This window comes from Tursiops truncatus, chromosome 12 (assembly GCF_011762595.2).
Source record: "Tursiops truncatus isolate mTurTru1 chromosome 12, mTurTru1.mat.Y, whole genome shotgun sequence".
Classification (NCBI taxonomy): Eukaryota; Metazoa; Chordata; class Mammalia; order Artiodactyla; family Delphinidae; genus Tursiops; species Tursiops truncatus.
Genome location: NC_047045.1, coordinates 13552874 through 13574762, shown reverse-complemented (window position 1 = coordinate 13574762; position 21889 = coordinate 13552874). Strand labels below are relative to the sequence as shown.

The window sequence follows — 21889 nt, the reverse complement described above, 5'->3', positions numbered from 1 at the left end:
GATAATAAACTGAAGAAGCAATACTACAGAAAATCAAATAAACAGTGAAGGAAGAACTTGAAAAGTTCCACTTGACATATAATGGGTAAGGACAAAGAAATTAAAATAATAATAAAATATGATACATATAGAGAATGTCAACTATAAACTACAATGACTGGTCTTTTTGAAGACATAATTTTTAAAAATGTTTCCTCGAAAAAATTCTCAATGAAAATCTATACAGTTTTATTTTTGAACTTGAAAAAAATTATTCTCAAGCCCATTTAGAAGTATGAACAGGAAGAACACCTAATAAAAAGTAGTTATAACAATTGGGTATTAAAATATCTAATAAAGCTAAGGTAACTAAGTTAATGTGGTGGTAGCGTAGGAACCTACAGGTTAGATGAATAAACGAACGCTGTATGTGAAAACAAAGTATAAACTAAAGGAAGGATCACAAACCAAAGGAAAGGCGTTAGAGTGATTCAACAAATAACTGGGAAGTTGGATTCTTTTTCCACTTGGAGCCTCAGTTCACTCTATGCATCAATATATTTTCCAAATATATTAAATAAAGCTAGAAAACTAAGATATGAGATGAATCAATTTTTAGCAATATGATGAACCAGGCTACCAAATTAACCCTCATGCTACAGAATACCTACGAGTATTAAATAGATACATTCCCCCTCATAGACCCATACAGACACACAAACCTAGAATTAACAAGAGGAGGAGAGGGGCTGAACTGTCTAGAAAATAAGGATCAGCTGTGGGAGTCCGAAATAACAAGAAAGAGCAAACACCAAGAGCTGATCTGCCTGACACTGCTGAAGCTGTGCTGCTGGGGAATTTACCAATTCCTTGCTGACAAACATTTTGGGTTTTACCTGGCTACCTCCACACAGGATGGAAGACAAAGGCTGCTGCCTGTACAGGGTGAGATTTTGGAACTGAGGCAACCACACGAGACCGAAGCCATCAAAAGTCACCGTAAGTAGGTGAACTAGGGGAAAAAAACAAAAGGAGGGTGTGAAATCTTCTCTGCTTCACTGGGTTCCCAGTGGATAAGACAAAAGGAAAAAGAATTTCTGAAAATTCGGAGTTGTAAACCAACCTTCACCCTGGTTGAAGACGAAGTTCGCATCTATTTTAACACTTATATGGACTGTCTTATTCCTTGAAGGTTAAGTAGTCGTAGGTCCTAAAGCCACTTGCATGTTGCTTTGTCCAGGAGTCTAGGAAAGGGTGTGGAGATCTTGGCTTCCCTTTCATTTTTTACTATCCATATGATATAAATATATTTATGGATTATATTAAATCCATATAATATAAATCTATATAATAAAATATAAAACCATTGCCTTTAACTTCCTTCCTCAACGTGTGGCAAGGAGTGGGGGATGGATTCAGGCATGGTTAGTGTTGTACATATAACAATAAGTATACTCTGATATATTCACTACATATTTTAAATTTTTGCATCAAAAAATTTACCAAATTACTGATTTCTGTGTAATTATTTAGTGTTTTGTATTTGTCCCATCATTCTTTAACATAAAGATTTCAATTTACAACACACACTTCTGAATTAATAAGCAAAAATTTAGAGAGCTGAGAAAGCTTGATCAATCATGGAGAAATGACTAGCCTAGATCTTCAAGACAGAGGAAATTAACCCCAATGTGTTCATGTATTGCTAGAAGGTTTCTGTTAGGTTTTCAGGGTTTGAAAGATTGTGACCTTTCAAGGTAGACGGAGAGATTTGTTTTGCACGTGTGAAAATACTCAGAAATTCCACATTTAAATTTTAGGACATGGCTTTGTGACCACGAACTCTACTCTTAAAAGAATTATTCATAGCATGATTCAAAAAGTTCTGAACAATGATTGTGTCAAGAGAAAAACAAACAGAAACAGATTCATGATCCATTCTAACAAGCATCAGTAACGTCACTATGCTTTGTGTGGGCATCTGCTCTATACAACCCTTGAGATGTTCTCCAAACTAAAATGGTAAAATGGCCAGAAAAGTGGAGTGACCATGATGCAATCTGGTTGAACAATACCCATAAACCACATGATGGATTTGGCTGCCACTCTAAGTCTTTGATTCAACTGCCTGAACACAAAAAAACATACTTCTCACCAAACAGCAACTGCATCTGATTTTAGAATTATGCTCAGAGGAGTGGATTTTCCAAAGCCACTAAACTAGTTAATGATGGAGCCAGATCAGAGCCCAGGGCTCCCAGCTGGCACTCTGCTCTATGTCCCCACATTTCCCCAATTCTATTACATCTCCGTCTTCATTATGATCAAATCATGAGTAAATTAATAATTACTTGAAAATGTCATTTTTAAGAATAACTCATTTTCATACTTTGAGTTGCCTTTTCACAGCCTCTTCAGATATGGCTTCTGAAATTAGAACATAGAGGCCATCAAAATACTCCCAAGTACGCAGTAATGTATGGCCTTTAGTGATAAATCACCCTGGCCTTTATGTTTCTTACAAATTGATTATGCCCTCTAGCACGAACTAGACAGGGATTCAAATGGTTATTTTGAACTACTTGTTCTTTAATAGGTTTTTTAAAATAAAAACGTCTGCCTATGTTTTCATAGCTTTCTCCTTGGTTGTTTTTTCTCAACAGGCCTATGGCTTTGAAATTAAACAGAAAAAATGGGTAATTAAAGTTACCGAACATTTAATGAGGATATTATGGTAATAGAGAAGATTTTGCAAAATGAGGCATCTTAAAGAGATCTAAAGAAATTTTACTTTTAGACAAAAATAAAACATCCACTTATTTATCCAGTGTTAACTTCTCAGTAATATTATCTAAGTGGAAGCCATACTCCATAGAAATGCTGTAATGGTGTTTTATTTTAAATACTCACCACCTGCATGCCATTCTACCATAAAGCATTTATTTGAGGTAAGCACAGTGTCCAAAACTTTAGCAGGTTTTTAAAAGGCTAATTATTTTTACATCCCACCACCGCAGAAACTTATAATAGTCAAACCTGTGAAACCAATCTTGGAAATAGAAAAAAACAAAAACAAAAACAAAACACATGCTACCTAATTTCTCTCAAAGACCATCAGAATTTATGTTTGCTCCTCCCATCTCCCCCCTATCCTCTCCTGCTCTCATTTCTCACTGCTTTTTGCCAGAGACACTAGGTGTCTCTCAGTTTTAACCACTCATGCTACTGGTGCACATTGACATGACCATGACCATTACAGAAGGCACTGGAGAGAAAGCAGACACAAAACTAAACATCTATAGGATTCCTGCCACACTTTCCAGCTCATCAAGGCCCTGCTCCCAGTCTGCTTGCCAGAGATGTTTCGGCCCAAGCTTTTGGGCAGACACCGTCTTTTTTTTTTTTTGCGGTACGCTGGCCTCTCACTGCTGTGGCCTCTCCTTTGCAGAGCACAGGCTCCAGACGCGCAGGCTCAGTGGCCATGGCTCATGGGCCCAGCTGCTCCGCAGCATGTGGGATCTTCCCGGACCGTGTCCCCTGCATCAGCAGGCGGACTCTCAACCACTGCACCACCAGGGAAGCCCCCTGTCTTAAAATATAGCCTCCTTATTCCTCTCTTTCTCCCCCTTCCACTTCTTCTCTCTATAATACAATCTATTTGTTGGGAAAATAAGTTGTTTTTTCCTATACAGGCTGGATTTTACCAAAGGTTTCCTCATGGTTAATTCAACATGTTCCTCTGCATTGCCTGTAAGTTTGTAACTCATTCTAGAGCCTTCAAGTTTGATGTGTTGACGAGACAGACTACTTCAGAAGTCACGTGGCATTTTAACCAGGCATCTGATTCCAAAGCTCATGCTCTGAGCCAAAATAATTTCACTTACCCTTGGAGCCATCTCTTAAAAAGATCTAGCCTCCATGTGGCAAATGCCCCAGATAACGTTCATCTTTGTTGCCAGCTGAGCTGATAGATAGAAGTTTTTTCTTAATAAGAAGTAGCTACAAGAAGGCATTCAATGATGTGGAAACGTTTAGGCCAATAGTATATTTTGACAAATTTTAAGCCTTATTTGATCCTTACCTAATAAATTATTATTTGCATCAAAAACACTGGTAAAGGAAAAATTGCGCTAATCTAAAATAGAGCTCATTATTGGGAATTTCTAAGTCCTTGTTAAATAATTCAAAATAAAAAGGGAAAAGCCATACTGAGGACCCCTAATCCCTTATATTGTCCACTTGAGCACAGTTTGATGCAAACTCTATTCTCACTGATGGACTGACTGCTGACTGCACCAGGCTTCCAGATCTTAGAGATGATCAAGATATGCATCATTTGAGAAAACAATATGGTTTCTCTCTCAACTGAAATAGGTCAGCTGTTTCTTGCTCTGAGCTACGATTACTTTTCTCTTTATCTTACTAAAACTGATTATTTCGTTGCCACGTTTTGCCCTGATATAAAAAGTGAGTTTACTTTGGAGAAAGTATGCATAATCTCATTCCAGATTCAGAATCTTTAATTCGCATGTTCTATTTTTGTAAATGAGTTGCTTAGCTTTTATTTTATTTAACAAGTTAAACAGACATTTGAAAAGTAAAAGTGCTTCCTGATGTAAGCAGGTGAGTTTTTCAGCTTTCTTTTGCTAATATGCTTTACTTCCAATTTAAAAAAAATCTGTTTTCATGTAGAAATTTCATTTACTTTGTAAACATTAGGCTTATAAAGTATTTAATATGAGTAGGCATATAATACTCTAAATTCAGATTTCACCCCAACCTTATCAATATTCCAACAGCATTGCCATTTCTAATAGCTTGGCTACTACACCCCGAAACATGCTGAGAGGTATGAACTGTACATAAGGAGAAAATATTTCTGTAAAAAAGCCATTAAAAACTGGTTTCATTTTAAATGAATATAGTTCTGATGCTCACAGACTTTTTCTTTTAGAATCTATTTTGTATTTTTAATTGTGAAATATTTTTTCAACATAAAAATATTTCACAATATAAAAAGCATAGCTCTTGAGTACACAAACTATATATTTTCAACACTCATTGATATTTTTCTTATATTTACTTCAGATTCCGTATTTTTAAAAGAAACTTTAGAAGTATGAGTATACTGGAGAACTGTTTCGTGTGTGTGTGTGTGTGTTTGTTAAAGTTGTTTTGTGTATATAATTTTCAAAACTGGTTTATTTGAGTATCTCTCCTCCTTGGATACTTCCTTCTTCCTTATAAGTCAACATTTATGCTTTCAAAATTTATCACTGTTGACACATGAAGACCTAATTTATTCATTTCAACTGCCACAGAATATTCATTTTTGCCATACCACATCCAGCCATCTTTTGAAAAGGGACAATGTTATCTCCAAGTTTGAGCTACTTCAGAAATGTTAACATGCACATCCCTGTACAGGTGTCCTTTGTACAGTATACGAAGTATTTTAGAGCATATATATCTTTAACTTTACCCGGTGATAAACTCCATTTCTCCACACAATCACTAACACCTGATATTGTTGCTAAGTTATCTTTTTTTGAAAGTTAATATCAATAGAATTGGTATGAAACATGTCATTGTTTTCTAGACTTGCATTTCCTGGAACCGCTGAGGTTGATCATCATTCAGGTTAATTTTCCTTCTGCGTTTTCCCTTCTATTAAAGTGCCTTTTCATATTGTTACCTCACTTTTCTATTGGATTGTTTATCTCTTCTTATTCGTATGCAGTTCACTGTATAATATATAATATTATATAATTATAATGATAAATTTTACAGATTTTTTGAGGGAAATACCATAACCCTGTTTACCCTGTGAACAACTGAAATATACCTTTATAAAAACATTTTCTTTCTCAGCTGTCTTGGTTCCATAAACAATTCTAGCACACCGAGGCCTTGGGAACTTGACAGCCAGTTGGGAGGAAGAAGACAAAGCTGCTGGTACTTACTGGGGATATGCCCCCCTGGGAGAAAGACAAGACGCTGATGACTAGGCCTATGTCCTCCTCAGGTGGACCTCCTGTATTTGCTAGTAGGAGGAAATTTTATCTATGGAACATCCTTAGTTGGACATTCCTAGCAAAAGAATTACTTATTTAAATGGACCCAGAATCTATGAGACAGAGCTCCTTGAAGATGGTCATACAAGCTGTAAAATTCTCCGGGTTATAAAATGGAGATGCTTAACAACTTAAAGCTCCCTCTGTGTGAGACACCCCGCAAAATCTCGCTTGGGGACCTCATCTACTGTTCGAGGATAGAGAGACACATCTCTCAACAAGGACCCTGGGAAACACAGAGAATGTCCCACATCTCGTTCTGATCCACCTCTGCCCTGTGATTTTCTATCTCTTTGCAATAATTAGTTACGCTGGTATTGAATAAGGTCTCTCTGATTCACAGGATTCAATGTGACAATCCAATCACGAGCGTGCTCACACGTCTGGGTGGCGATTTTGCCTGGATAAGCCTGACCCTCACTGAACCTCTGTATTGTCTACTTTCTGTCTTGTTTCTGGACTCTCTATCTCTGCCTATCTGATTTTACTTGAAACAACATAGAAATGGTCTTTCTATTGATTTCAGTTTCTTCAAAAAATACTATCTTTGCCACCTTCCTACTTATTCTCGCCTCAAGGCAACTGATTTGTTAATGAGGCCCAAATTGGAGCCAGGATTGGAGTTAGGATTCTTCAATGTTCATATAAAGTATAAACTGAACAGTTATGCCTCTTTTTCCATGTTGCCTTTCTGCATTCACAAAACGCTCCACTTTTGTTAAAATTTAAAAATAAAATATACTGCTAAGCCAGCTTTCAGTAGTATAATATTTTTGTAATGCCTGATCGAAAGGATGATTCTGTGAAAATCAGGTACCATCTAGATCTAGACAAACCTATAAACTTATTAATAAAATTCTAATAAATAAAACAGAAAACTTACTAAAAACATGTGTATTGTTTTTTTATAGAGATATCCACCCCGTGCATTCTCTATAACTATTTGTGTACCGGCTGGCTTTTCCTAGATGGCAGCTGCTTCAATTCTATCTGAAAAGAGGAAGGAAGCTATTCAAAGAGGGAGTTACAAAATTTTCCAACACGAAGTCCCAATGGCATAAGGATAAAAAAATTAAAATCAATGTGTTGATTTTGTTCTCTGTTTTGAACAAACAATGCAGGCCCTTAGAAAATCAATATGTCAGCAGTCTACGGACTCCTATGGGAGCCACCTTTTCAAAGTTATTTTAAAAACAAATAGAAAATCAAGGTGATTATGTCACAAGGTGGTGAATATACAGTAACTGTGGTGAGAAGATTCTGTCACTCCAAAAATGAATGACAGAACCAAATTCTTAATTTTAATCAATTGATAAAGAAAAGACTCCAACAGGAGAATACAAGAAAACATAATTTGTCAAGATATTAGGACAGTTTTATGCTCAGCTTCATGTAAACAATTTTTTCAAGACCTAAGGAAACTGCATTCAAGTAAGCAAAGCTATAGAAAAGGATAACAAAATAAGGGGATACAAGCCCACTTTATCATAAATCTGGTTCACAGATTACAGATGAAGGATATATTAAAATTGACACAAATATATTATCTACTATGATTTTACCTCTATAAAAATAGGTGAGACAATATACATATCAGATGAAGACAAGTTAAAATAAAAACTGTGTCAGTGAAATACAAAGAACTAAGGTGGGCAGTCAGTGGCTTATTTATTTTTTAACTGGAGGTTTGTACCTCTTAATCTTGTTCACCTATTTCCCAGCTGCCCTGGCAACCACCCATTTGTTCTCTGTATCTGTAAGTCTACTTTTGTATTGTATTGTTTGTTATTTTTTTAGATTCTCTATGTAAGTGAGATCATATGGTATTTGACTTATTTCACTTAGCATAACACCCTCTAGATCCATCCATGTTGTCCTAAACGGCAAGATTTCTTTTTATGGCCAAGTAATATTCCATTGTACTGGCTATTTTAAACAAAAAATATATGTAAAAGCCCTGGAGGAGTATGAAATGTTTAGAATAGTGTTTGATATACAGTAGGGCTCAGTAAATATCTACAATAGTAATTATTATTGAATTTCCACTAATTATATAAAACAGGATCTCTCCTGCTTCTGATATACAAATACATTGGAAATTGAATCAGATTCATATACACTGAATTATATATATTTATAGTTTTTGACTTAATGACCACTTAGAAAACTTTCTATCACTAAAACGTAGAATTGTTTCTCATGAAGTCCTTGGTGACATCTTTGCATTCGTTATGATATCAACAAAGAAATAAAGTCGTTAAAGTGAGCTAAAGCACTCACTTTATAAAAGCACTGAGAAAATTATGTTATTATAGTTATTTTGGATTCAGAAAAAACTCTTAAATTTCAAAGAATGTATTTTAATTGAGGTATAGTTTACACACAGTGGAATGCCCAGAACTTCAGTGCCTATTTTGATGAGCTGTGACACTTGCAGGCGCCCTTGTAAGCACACGCCAGTCCTTCCTGTCCCTTTTTAGTCAATCCCAGGCCCACCTTTGAATCAAGCACTACTGTGGCATCTTCTGCCATACATTAATTTTGCCTGTTTCAGAACTTATTAGAAATTTAGTCAAACCATATATGTTCTTTTGGGTCTGGTTTATTTTTCTTAGTCTAGTATGTTTTAGGTTGATTCACGCTGTTGTGTGCATCATTGACTCAATACATTTTATGGTTGAATAATTTTCTATTAAGTATGTTTAAGATAATTTACTTATTGATCCTCCTGTCAGTGGAAATGAGTCATTTTCAGATTAATACTCAAGATTAAAGATACTATGAACATGCACAGACAATTGTTCTTGTCAACGTAGCTGCTGAATTGCTAGGCCGTGTGGTAAGTGTATGATTGACTTTCTGAGGAACTTCCAGTCTTTTTTATGTGCTCACTAGCAATTTATGACTTCCTACAACCCCAGTAGAATTTGATATTGTTAGCCTTTTAAATTTCAGCCATTCTTGTAACTGTCCATTGTATTTCTCTTCTGACTAATCAAGCTGCACATTATTCATGGATTTACTGTCCATTAGTATATATTTTTTCATGTGTTTAAATCTTTTGCTCATTTTTTTATTGAATTGTTGATCCATTCTTTCCTGATCGAATTACCTTAAGATATGTCTACAACCAACTGGCTATATGTGTGTGCTCTATTGCAGGATTATCTACGTGGTAGCTTTTTGATAAACTCTAGGATTTTCTCCGTTCCTGGTCATGTTGATTCTACATATAGTTTTACTTCTTCCTTTCTCAAAGTACCGCAGCCTTATTGCAATGGCAAGGAGGTCCAGTACAATGATAACCAGAAGAGATGAGAGAGGACATCCCTCCCTTGTTTCTCATCTTGGGGGGAAAATATTTAGTCTTTCACCGTTGGTATATCTGTAGGTTTTTCATAAAAAACAAAATTTCTTGAGGAAATTTCCTTCTATTCATACTTTTGTATTTTTTCTAGAAAATCATGAACGAGTGGTGAATTTTGGCAACTGATCTTTCTGCATATACCCGGGTAATATGGGTTCTCTGTTAATATTATGAATTATATTGATTGTTTATGAATGAGAAAACAACATTGCATTCCTGGGATAAATACCACCTGATGATCATGTAGTATTTTTTTGTATGCTGCAGGATTCTATCTATTAATATGCAGTAAGGATTTTACTTCTGTGTTCATCTGAGGTATTCTCAGTTTGTTTTTGTTTTTCCTTGTAATGTGAGTCTGGTTTTGATACTGAAGTACTTATGGTCTCATGAAATGAGTTAGAAATGTTCTCTATTCTTCCATTCTCTAAACAGAGTTTGTGTAAGAGTGCTATTATTTCTTTCTTAAATGCATGATCATTTGGTCCTGGACTGGCCTTTGTAGGGAGGTTTATAAATTCAAATACACTTTATTTAATCAGCATAGGGTAATTTAGGTTTTCTATTTCTTCTTGAGTCAGTTTTCGTAATTTTCAAATTACAAGGACTGTGTGTTTAATCTAACTTGTTGAGATTACTGTCAAAATTTTTTTCATATTTATATTTATCTATTATATTTTAAACAGATATATTGGTATACAGTGCTTTTATATTTATGTTGAAATTTCCTATTTTCTCCTTATTATTCATATTTCCTTTTTTAATTGAATGAAAGGTTCCTTAAATTCTATAATGCTTTACAATTTTCAAAAGTTTCATACACATGATTTTATGTAATCCCATAATAACCCTTTCTTTCTTCCTACCCCTATACTGCCCCTACCCCTTCCTTCTCCCGATTGGTAACCACTAGTTTGTTCTCTGTATCTGTAAGTCTGCTTCTTTTTTGTTTTATTCACTAATTTTTTTTTCCAGTTCTTTTTTTTTAACATCTTTATTGGAGTATAATTGCTTTACAATGTTGGGTTATTTCTGTATAACAAAGTAAATCAGCTATATATATACACATATCCCCATATCCCTTCCCTCTTGAGTCTCCCTCCCACCCTCCCTATCCCACCCCTCTAGGTGGTCACAGACCACCGAGCTGATCTCCCTGTGCTATGCAGCTGCTTCCCACTAGCTATCTATTTTACATTTGGTAGAGTATATATGTCAATGCTACTCTCACACTTCGTCCCAGCTTACCCTTGCCCTTCCCTGTGTCCTCAAGTCCATTCCCTACCTCTGTGTCTTTATTCCTGTCCTGCCTCAAGATTCTTAGGAACCACTTTTTTTTTCTTTTTTTTAGATTCCACATATATGTGTTAGCATACGGCATTTGTTTTTCTCTTTCTGACTTACTTCACTCAGTATGACAGTCTCTAGGTCCATCCACCTCACTACAAATAACTCAATTTCATTTCTTTTTATGGCTGAGTAATATTCCATTGTATATATGTGCCACATCATTTTTATCCATTCATCACTCAATGGACACTTAGGTTGCTTCCATGTCCTGGCTATTGTAAACAGTGCTGCAGTGAACATTGTGGTACATGATTCATTTTGGATTATGGTTTTCTCAGGGTATACACCCATTAGTGGGATTGCTAGATCATATGGTAGTTCTATGTTTAGTTTTTTAAGGAAATTCCATACTGTTCTCCATAGTGGCTTTATCAATTTAAATTCCAACCAAAAGTGAAAGAGGGTTCCCTTTTCTCCACACCCTCTCCAGCATTTACTGTATGTAGATTTTTTGATGATGGCTATTCTGACCGGTGTGAGGCGATACCTCATTGTAGTTTTAATATGCATTTCTCTAATGATTAGTGATGTTGAGCATCCTTTCATGTGTTTGTGGGCAATCTGTGTATCTTCTTTGGAGAAATGTCTATTTAGACCTTCTGCCCATTTTTGGATTGGGTTGTTTTATTGATATTGAGCTGCATGAGCTGCTTGTAAATCTTGGAGATGAATCCTTTGTCAGTTGCTTCATTTGCAAACATTTTCTCCCATTTTGAGGGTTGTCTTTTCGTCTTGTTTATGTTTTCCTTTGCTGTGCAAAAGCTTTTAAGTTTCATTGGGTCCCATTTGTTTACTTATGTTTTTATTTCCATTTCTCTAGGAGGTGGGTCAAAAAGGATCTTGCTGTGATTTATGTCATAGAGTGTTCCGCCTATGTTTTCCTCTAAGAGTTTTATAGTGTCTGGCCTTACATTTAGGTCTTTAACCCATTCTGAGCTTATTTTTGAGTATGGTGTTAGGGAGTGTTCTAATTTCAGTCTTTTACATGTACCTGTCCACTTTTCCCAGCAACACATATTGAAGAGGCTGTCTTTTCTCCACTGTATATTCTTGCCTCCTTTATGAAAGATAAGGTGAACACATGTGTGTGGGTTTATCTCTGGGCTTTCTACATTGTTCCATTGATATATATTTCTGTTTTTGTGCCAGTACCATACTGTCTTGATTACTGTAGCTTTGTAGTATAATTTGAAGTCAGGGAGCCTGATTCCTCTAGCTCCATTTTTCTTTCTCAAGATTGCTTTGGCTATTTGGGGTCTTTTGTGTTTCCATACAAATTGTGAAATGTTTTGTTCTAGTTCTGGGAAAAATGCCACTGGTAGTTTGATACGGATTGCACTGAATCTGTATCTGTAGATTACTTTGGGTACTATAATCATTTTCACAATGTGGATTCTTCCAATCCAGGAACATGGTATATCTCTCCATCTGTTTGTATTGTCTTTAATGTCTTTCATCGCTGTCTTACAGGTTTCTGCATAAAGGTCTTTTGTCTCCTTAGGTAGATTTATTCCTAGGTATTTTATTCTTTTTGTTGCAATGGTAAATGGGAGTGTTTCCTTAATTTCTCTTTCAGATTTTTCGTCGTTAGTGTATCGGAATGCCAGAGATTTCTGTGCATTAATTTTGTATCCTGCTACTTTACCAAACTCATTGATTACTATAGCAGTTTTCTGGTAGCATCTTTAGGATTCTCTATGTATAGTATCATGTCACTGCAAAAAGTGACAGTTTTATTTCTTCCTTCCTAATTTGGATTCCTTTTATTTCTTTTTCTTCTCCGATTTCTGTGGCTGAACACTTCCAAAATGATGTGGAATAACAGTGGTGAAAGTGGGCATACTTGTCTTGTTCCTGATTTTAGAGGAAATGCTTTCAGTTTTTCACCATTGAAAATGATGTTGGCTATGGGTTTGTCTTATATGGCCGTTATTATGTTGAGGTAAGTTCCCTCTATACCCACTTTCAGGAGAGTTTTTATCATAAATGGATGTTGAATTTTGTTGAAAGCTTTTTCTGCATCTATTGAGATTATCATATGGCTTTTATCCTTCAGTTTGTTAATATGGTGTATCATATTGATTGATTTGCTTGTATTGAAGAATCCTTGCATTTGTGGGATAAACCCCACTTGATCATGGTGTATGATCCTTTTAACTGTTGGATCCTGTTCTACTAGTGTTTTGCTAGAGGAACTAGTAGAATGAGTTCCTCCCTCTGCTATATCTTGGAAGAGTTTGAGAAGGATAGGTATTAGCTCTTCGCTAAATGTTTGATACAATTCGCCTGTGAAGCCATCTGGTCCTGGGCTTTCATTTGCTGGAAGATTTTTAATCACAGTCTCAATTTCAGTGCTTGTGATTGGTCTGTTTCTATTTTTTATTTCTTCCTGGTTCAGTCCATAAGGTTGTACTTTTCTAAGAATTTGTCCATTTTTTCCCGGGTTGTCCATTTTATTGGCATAGAGTTGCTTGTAGTAATCCCTCATGATTCTTTGTATTTCTGCAGTGTCAATTGTTACTTCTCCTTTTTCATTTCTAATTCTGTGGATTTGAGTCTTCTCCCTTTTTTTTCTTGATGAGTCTGGCTAATGGTTTATCAATTTTGTTTATCTTCTCAGAGAACCAGCTTTTAGTTTTATTGATCTTTGCTATTGTTTTCCTCATTTCTTTTTCATTTGTTTTTGCTCTGATCTTTATGATTTCTTTCCTTCTGCTAACTTTGGGGTTTTTTTGTTCTTCCTTCTCTAGCTGCTTTAGGTGTAAGGTTCTGTTGTTTATCTGAGATTTTTCTTATTTCTTGAGGTATGACTGTATTGCTATGAACTTCCCTCTTAGAACTGCTTTTGCTGTGTCCCATAGGTTTTGGGTCGTCGTGTCTCCATTGTCATTTGTTTCTAGGTATTTTTTGATTTCCTCTTTGATTTCTTCAGTGATCTCTTGGTTATTTAGTAGTGTATTGTTTAGCCTCCATGTGTTTGTATTTTTTCCTCTAATTGATATCTAGTCTCATAGCTTTGTGGTTGGAAAAGATATTTGATATGAATTCAAATTTCTTAAATTTACCAAAGCTTGATTTGTGACCCAAGATGTGATCTATCCAGGAGAATGTTCCATGAGCACTTGAGAAGGAAGTGTATTCTGTTGTTTTTGGATAGAATGTCCTATAAATATCAATTAACTCCATCTTGTTTAATGTGTCATTTAAAGCTTGTGTTTCCTTATGTACTTTCATTTTGGAATGATCTGTCCATTGGTGAAAGTGGGTTGTTAAAGTTCCCTACTATTACTGTGTTACTGTCAATTTCCCCTTTTACGGCTGTTAGCATTTGCCTTATGTATTGAAGTGCTCCTACAATGGGTGCATAAATATTTACAATTGTTATATCTTCTTCTTGGATTGATCCCTTGATCATTATGTAGTGTCCTTCTTCATCTCTTGTAATAGTCTTTATTTAAAAGTCTATTTTGTCTGATATGAGAATTGCTATTCCAGGTTTCTTTTGATTTCCACTTGCATGGAATATCTTTTTCCGTACTCTCAATTTCAATCTGTATGTGTCCCTAGGTCTGAAGTGGGTCTCCCGTAGACACTATATATATGGGTCTTGATTTTGTATCCATTCAGTCAGTCTGTGTCTTTTGGTTGGAGCATTTATTCTATTTACATTTAAGGTAATTATCTACATATATGTTCTTATTACCATTTTCTTAATTGTTTTGGATTTTTTTTCATAGGTGTTTTCCCTCTTTTGTGTTTTCTGCCTAGAGAAGTTCCTTTAGCATTTGTTGTTAAGCTGGTTTGGTGGTGCTGAATTCTCTTAGCTTTTGCTTGTCTGTAAAGATTTTAATTTCTCCGTCAAATCTAAATGAGATTCTTGTTGGGCAGAATAATCTTGGTTGTAGGTTTTTCCCTTTCATCATTTTAAATATGTCCTGCCACTCCCTTCTGGCTTGCAGAGTTTTTGCTGAAAGAGAAGCTGTTAACCTTATGGAGATTCCCTTGTATGTTATTTATTGCTTCTCCCTTGCTGCTTTTAGTATTTTTCCGTGTATTTAATTTTTGATAGTTTGATTAATACGTGTCTTGGCATGTTTCTCCTTGGATATACCCTGCATGGGACTTTCTGCACTTCCTGGAGTTGACTGACTACTTCCTTCCCCATTTTAGGGAAGTTTTGAACTATAATCTCTTCATGTATTTTCCCAGACCCTTTCTTTTTCTCTTCTTCTTCTGGGACCCCTAAAATTTGAATGTTGTTATGTTTCATGTTGTCCCAGAGGTCTCTGAGATTGTCCTCAATTCTTTTCATTCTTTTTTCTTTATTCTGCTCTGTGGTAGTTATATCCACTATTTTATCTTCCAGGTCACTTATCCATTCTTCTGCCTCAGTTATTCTGCTATTGATTCCTTCTAGAGAATTTTTAACTTCATTTATTGTGTTGTTCATCATTGTTTGTTTACTCTTTAGTTCTTCTAGGTCCTTGTTAAACGTTTCTTGTATTTTCTCCATTCTAGTTCCAAGATTTTGCATCATCTTTACTATCAGTACTCTGAATTCTTTTTCAGGTAGACTGCCTATTTCTTCATTTGTTTGGTCTGGTGGGTTTTTGCCTTGCTCCTTCATGTACTGCATATTTCTCTGTCTTTTCATTTTGCTTAACTTACTGTGTTTAGGGTCTCCTTTTCGCAGGCTGCCGGTTCATAGTTCCCGTTGTTTTTGGTGTCTGCCTCCAATGGCTAAGGTTGGTTCAGTGGCTTGTGTAGGCTTCCTGGTGGAGGAGACTGGTGTCTCTGTTCCAGTGGGTGGGGCTGGACCTTGTCTTTCTGGTGGGCAGAGCTGGGTCTGGTGGTGTGTTTTGTGGTGTCTGTGAACTTATTATGATTTTAGGCAGCCTCTCTGCTAATGGATGGGGTTGTGTTCCTGTCTCGCTCATTGTTTGGCATTGGGCGTCCAGCACTGGAACTTGCTGGCTGTTGGGTGGAGCTGGGTCTTAGCATTGAGACAGAGGTCTCTGGGAGAGCTCTCACCAATTTATATTATGTGGGGCTGTGAGGTGTCTGGTGGTCCAATGTCCAGAACTTGGTTTTCTCACGTCAGAGGCTCAGGCCTGACACCAGGGTGGAGCAACAAGACCCTGTCAGCCACACAGCTCAGAAGAATAGGGAGAAAAAAATGAAAGAAAAAATAAGAATAATTTAAAAAAATTAAAAAGATAAAATTTTAAAATTATTAAAAGAAAAAAATAAAAAAGAATTTTAAAAAAAAGAAGAGAGCAACCAAACCAATAAACAAATCCACCAATGATAACAAGTGCTAAAAACTATATTAAGATAAACATAAAAATCAGAAACACGTCAGTTGCTGACAGCAAACCTCAAGTCTACAGTTGCTCCCAAAGTCTACTGCCTCCATTTTAGGTTGATCTGTTGTCTATTCAGGTATTCCACATAAGCAGCGTACTTCAAAGTTGACTGGGGATTTAATCCGCTGCTCCTGAGGCTGCTGGGAGAGATTTCCCTTTCTCTTCTTTGTTTGCACAGCTCCTGGGGTTCAGCTTCCGTTTTGGCCCTGCCTCTGCATGTAGGTTGCCCTCAGGCTTCTGTTCCCACCCAGACAGGATGGGGTTAAAGCAGCAGCTGATTAGGGGGCTCTGACTCACTCAGGCCAGGGGCAGGGAGGGGTACGGAATGCAGGGCAAGCCTGTGGCGGCAGAGGCCAGAGTGAATTTCAACAGCCTGAGGCACACTGTGTGTTCTCCCGGAGAAGTTGTCCCTGGATCACGGGACCCTGGCAGTGGTGGGCTGCACAGGCTCCCCGGGAGAGGAGGTGTGGATAGTGACCTGTGCTCGCACACAGGCTTCTTGGTGGCGGCAGTAGCAGCGTTAGCATTTCATGCCTGTCTCTGGGTTTCGAGCTGATGGCCGCAGCTTGCGACCGTCTCTGGAGCTCATTTAGGCGGTGCTCTGCCTTCTGTGGGCAGACAGGGAAGGAATCCCTTCTCCTCGTGCACCCTGAAACAATGGTCTCTTGCCTCTTAGGCAGTTCCAGACTTTTTCCTGGACTCCCTCCTGGCTAGGCAGTGTTCACGCCGCCAACCCTAGTCCTCTCCCGGGGGTCTCATCTCCGAGGCCCGAGCCTCAGCTCCCAGCCCCCGCCTGCCCCGGTGGGTGAGCAGACAAGCCTCTCAGGCTGGTGAGTGCTGGTCAGCATGGATCCTCTGTGTGGAAATCTCTCTGCTTTGCCCTCTGCACCCCTGTTGCTGCGCTGCCCTCCGTGGCTCCAAACTTTCCCCCTGCTCACCCCGTCTCTGCCAGTGAAGGGGCTTCCTAGTGTGTGGAAACCTTTCCTCCTTCACAGCTCCCTCCCAGAGGTGCAGGTCCCATCCCTATTCTTTTGTCTCTGTTTTTTCTTTTTCCCTATCCAGGTACGTCGGGATTTTCTTCCCTTTTGGGAAGTCTGAGGTCTTCTGCCAGCATTCAGTAGGTGTTCTGTAGGAGTTGTTCCTCATGTAGATGTATTTCTGATGTATTTGTGGGGAGGAAGGTGATCTCCACGTCTTACTCCTCCACCATCTTGAAGGTCCCTCCCTGTTGTATTTTTTAAATTAAGTGATATCATATCTGTCTTTCTCTGTCTTATTTCACTTAACATAATCCTCTCCAAGTCCATTCATGTTGCTGCAAACGGTAAAATTTTATTCTTTTTTTATTGCTGAATGGTATTCTAGTGTGTGTGTGTGTGTGTGTGTGTGTGTGTGTGTGTGTGTATGAGATCACATCTTTATCCATTCATCTCTTGCTGAACACTTAGGTTGCTTCCATAACTCAGCAATTATAAATAATACTGTTATGAGCATTGGGGTGCATGTATCTTTTCTAATTATTGTTTTTCAGATATATACCCAGGGGGGTTATATGGTAGTTTTATTTTTAGTTTTTTAAGAAACCTCCATACTGTTTTCTATAGTGGCTGCACCAATTTACATTCCCACCAACCATGCACGAGGGTTCTCTTTCCTCCACATCCTCACCAACATTAGTTACTTGTTGTCTTTTTGATGATAGCCTGTCTGACAGGTGTGAGACAATATCTAATTGTGGTTTTGATTTGAATTTCCCTGATGATTAGCTATGTTGAGCATCTTTTCATGTGCCTGTTGACCATCTGCATTTCGTCTTTGGAAAAATGTCTATTCAGTTCTTCTGCCCATATTTTTATTCCAGTTGTTTGGTTTTTTTGATGTTGACTTTTATGAGCTATTTATATACGTTGGATATTAACCCCTTATCAGTCACATCATTTGCAAACAGTTTCTCCCATTCTGTGGGGTTTTTTTTTCATTTTTCTTTTAACACACATATGTGTGTGTGTGTGTGTGTGTGTGTGTGTGTGTGTGTGTGTAGGTATATATATATATATAAATAACTGTCTTTGTCCTTATATGCTGATTCCATTATTTCTGTCATTTCTGGTTCTATTTCTATTAACTAATGCTTTTTCTCATGGCTATGAGTTACACATTCTTTCTTTTTCACATGCATGATGTCTGAATGGACGTAGACATTAATGATATCATATTGTTGAGCTTCTGTATTATGTTGTTCCAGCACACAGCTAATCTAGCTGTGAACCAGCAAGAAATCTTCAAGGTGTGTTTCCAAGCTCTGTTAGAATCCCTCCAGCATAGCCTTTTCCTAGGACTGTAAAGTACTGTACTGCTAAGTTGTAACATTTTAAGGTCTCTACTGAATGCCTTATTGAGTAAGGTCTTGCCATTATATCTGGATAGAATTTGGATGGTCCCAAGCACTGTGTGAGGTCTGGCCATTATGCAGCTCACAATTGCTTTGTAATATTTCTTTCCTGAGTAGTTTTTCTTTGCTTGGCCTTGTGAAGTGTCCTCCTACACATGTGCAGCTTAGTATTCAACAAATGATCCAGAAAACCTCTGTTCAAATTTCCTGAGTTCTTCTTTTCAGGGTTTTCTTCTCTCCATGACTCCGACCCAGAAATTCTCTGCATCAGTTCTCTGGAACTCCAGTCTCTGCCCTATCAGTTCAGTGAGACTGCTGGGACTTGGCTCGCTTCACTGTGCCACAGTCCAGAAAGGGCCTCCAGGCCCAAAGTCAAGGCAATCACGGGGCTCACATAGTTCGCTTGCCTTATTTCAGGAATTGCAATTTTGTACTGCCTATTGTCTGAAACTCACTAAGTCATATATTTTTCCAGAGTTTTAGCTGTTTACATTGGGAAGGCTACTCTGTTAACAATGAACTTTATGACTTTTTAAATACTTTTTAATAAGTTCCAAGAAATTTTAGTTTTTGAAAATAATTAGACATTTTATTATGCTTTTTCCAAAAAATCATCTTAATATGCAAGTTTGAGATGCAAATCACCAATAAGAGTTGAATTCAGTTAATGCAATCAAGTCAACTTCTGAAATGTATCTCCATGAATCAGTTTCAGAAAATAGTTAAGGTTAAGTTTTATATCAGAGGTCAAAATGTATACAGCAATGACCTGTATGTCCAACAATAAGACTATGTCTAAGAGACATAAAGAAAACTGGAAAGTCAAAAAATATGTAGTATGACTTTAATATTTATATTTATAGATTTTTTTGCATAATCCATATTACATATAATATATATTACTGTTTATATCTGATGAAAAATTAAATCATTTAAGCCTGACATTTATAATAGTCAGCTAACATCTAATATTAAAATAAAGCTTGTCTTCTTTCCTTGTTTGTACATCTGCCTCTCCCATTCCACAGTACTTTTCCCTGAGTCCCTGTTCTCTTTCTGACTATGATTTCATGATTGCCATATAGTGATATTCCCCTAATTTTTATGTATGTCCCCTCCTTTCCCTCAAGTTTTAATTTCATATTTCCATCTGCCCATATTTAGATTACTTCAATGTTTCCTCATATTCAATATATACAAACTCAATTTTTTCTGCTCACAAAGAAGCATTGCTTCCCATTTACCTAATTCTTCTTAGTGATATTTTTCCTAATCTCTTAGTTTTATAATATTAATTTTTGCACTGATTCTTCTCTCTCCTTCACATTAAATCTTTTCTTGAGTCCTTTGGATAACACTTCTTATGTACAAGTGGTTATTTGTACTCCTGCTTGTGGAAGACTTATTACATTGAGAGTCCCGAATAAATGGCTTCCCTGCATTCACGCCCTTTGCCCTGTATTCCCTCCTATTCTGACGCCATCTCTTACCACCATGTTACTGAATTTCTGAGCCTTACATGTGATAGACACCTTGGACTGACTACATCATTAGTCATTCTATCATCCTTTTAGAGTAAAGAAGGTGAAAAAGCATAAAACTACATTTTCTGTACTTCCTTGATGCTAGGGTTCTGAATATGTTGTTGGCTTAGAAATAAACGCACTGACAAAAACTGAATTAGTTGAAACTGAATCACACAGTGAGACAGGACAACACAGGGCATATATCTGGCTGTTGTACCTTGTAGCAGGACTGTTTTATGGACCCTGTGTCTGTAGCAGTAGCTCCTTGAGTCAGCAGGCAGCTTCCCGGTCATGACAGCAAAGGCAGCAATTCCTTTGGAGCCTATTCCTATTCAGCTGGGTAGTTGCGGAGGTCATTCATGAAAGTACGGCCTAGTCTCTTCTTCAACTATTCCATAGCTATTCATGTACCCTTTTCTGCTTAAATTGGCTGGAGTGAATTCTGTTATCCATTGTTAAGAATGCTGATGAACAGTTTCCTTGTCTTTAAACAAGGATACTAATATCTTGAAGGGTTACTAAAAGGATTGAATGGGACAATTCGGGTAAAGCATAACACATATTACCCGCCAAAAACTAGTTCTTGTTGTTGTGTTATATTGTTACTCTTATTCTAAAGTGGCCTAACAATCAGAATGCCTGGGTCTGAATTATGGCTCTTAGCATATGTTCTTTCTGCAAGCTTGGTCAAGGTGCTTGACTGCTCTAAGGCTTGACTTCTTTATCTATAAACTAGGTAAATAATATAACTACTTCATGTATTTTGGTAAAAATTAAGTGAGAATATGTAAATAAAATTTTCTTTTCTGTGTTTTGTTATTTTCCACACAAATCTGATTCCATCAAACTAATTTCCCATATTGCTTCCTATTTTTAATGCCATGACCTTACCTTGTTTCCTCAGAATTCTGAGCACACTTTTTAAAACTGACACCCAGCGCCTCAACATTATGTATTCTCTCCTTTTCAATTCAAATCCATTTTTCAAGCTGTTCCTTTTTCATGAAATCTTTTCAGGGACTTGCAACCTACCTTGATCACTTCCTTGATCTTGGAGCTCCTACAAACGGCACCATGCATTTTAATACTTCACTGTTTTTTTCCCACTAGTAAATGTGCCTTATTTCTTTCTCAGATGGATTTTTAGCTCCTTGAGATCAGTAACAATTACTTTTTAAAAATACATCTACAGAGCTCTTACAAGTGTTCACCATTTAACAGTCACTTGAAAAACTGCTGACTAGATGATTTACCATGACATTGATTGAATTCAAGTAGATTATATAATATTTTGGAATATGTTATTAAATATAGAGAACTTAGACGTAAGAACTTGGTTAAAAGCATTTAATATTATATAAATATATATATATATTTCTCTTATTTTTTCTCTTTACCAAAACATTTCTGTCTCTGATTTCCTTTATTTGTGTTTAATTCTAACCACAGAAAGAATAATATTAAGTGAGCTGAGAAAGTGAACACATAATATGCCACTGCCAACATTAGAACATGGGAATGACTTCTGTTTCTTAGACACATTTGTCAGCAGTGACATAAGAGTTTGCACAGATAAAAGAGCATTGTTTTCAACCTTGGTTGCACACTGGAATCATCTGGAGAACTTTAACAATACCAATACCTGCGTCTTAACCCCAGAGACCTCCATTTAATTGGATTGGCATATAGCTTGGCAACAGAGTATTTAAAGTTAGCCACATGAGTGTCATGAGCAATTAGGAATAAGAACCACTGGTCAGAGACTGTTCTCCATTTATCATCCTCTCCTGTTCACTTTCCTCTCACTGCTTTGCTTTAGGAACACACTGCCTTCT

The 21889-nt window shown here is 36.9% G+C and overlaps 1 protein-coding gene across 3 annotated transcripts in view; it reads right to left on the bottom strand.

Annotated features, from left to right (window-relative positions):
• Window positions 1-21889, bottom strand: part of MEI4 (meiotic double-stranded break formation protein 4) — a 177141-nt gene that overhangs the window by 51249 nt on the left and 104003 nt on the right. The gene's annotated exons all lie outside the window — the stretch shown is intronic.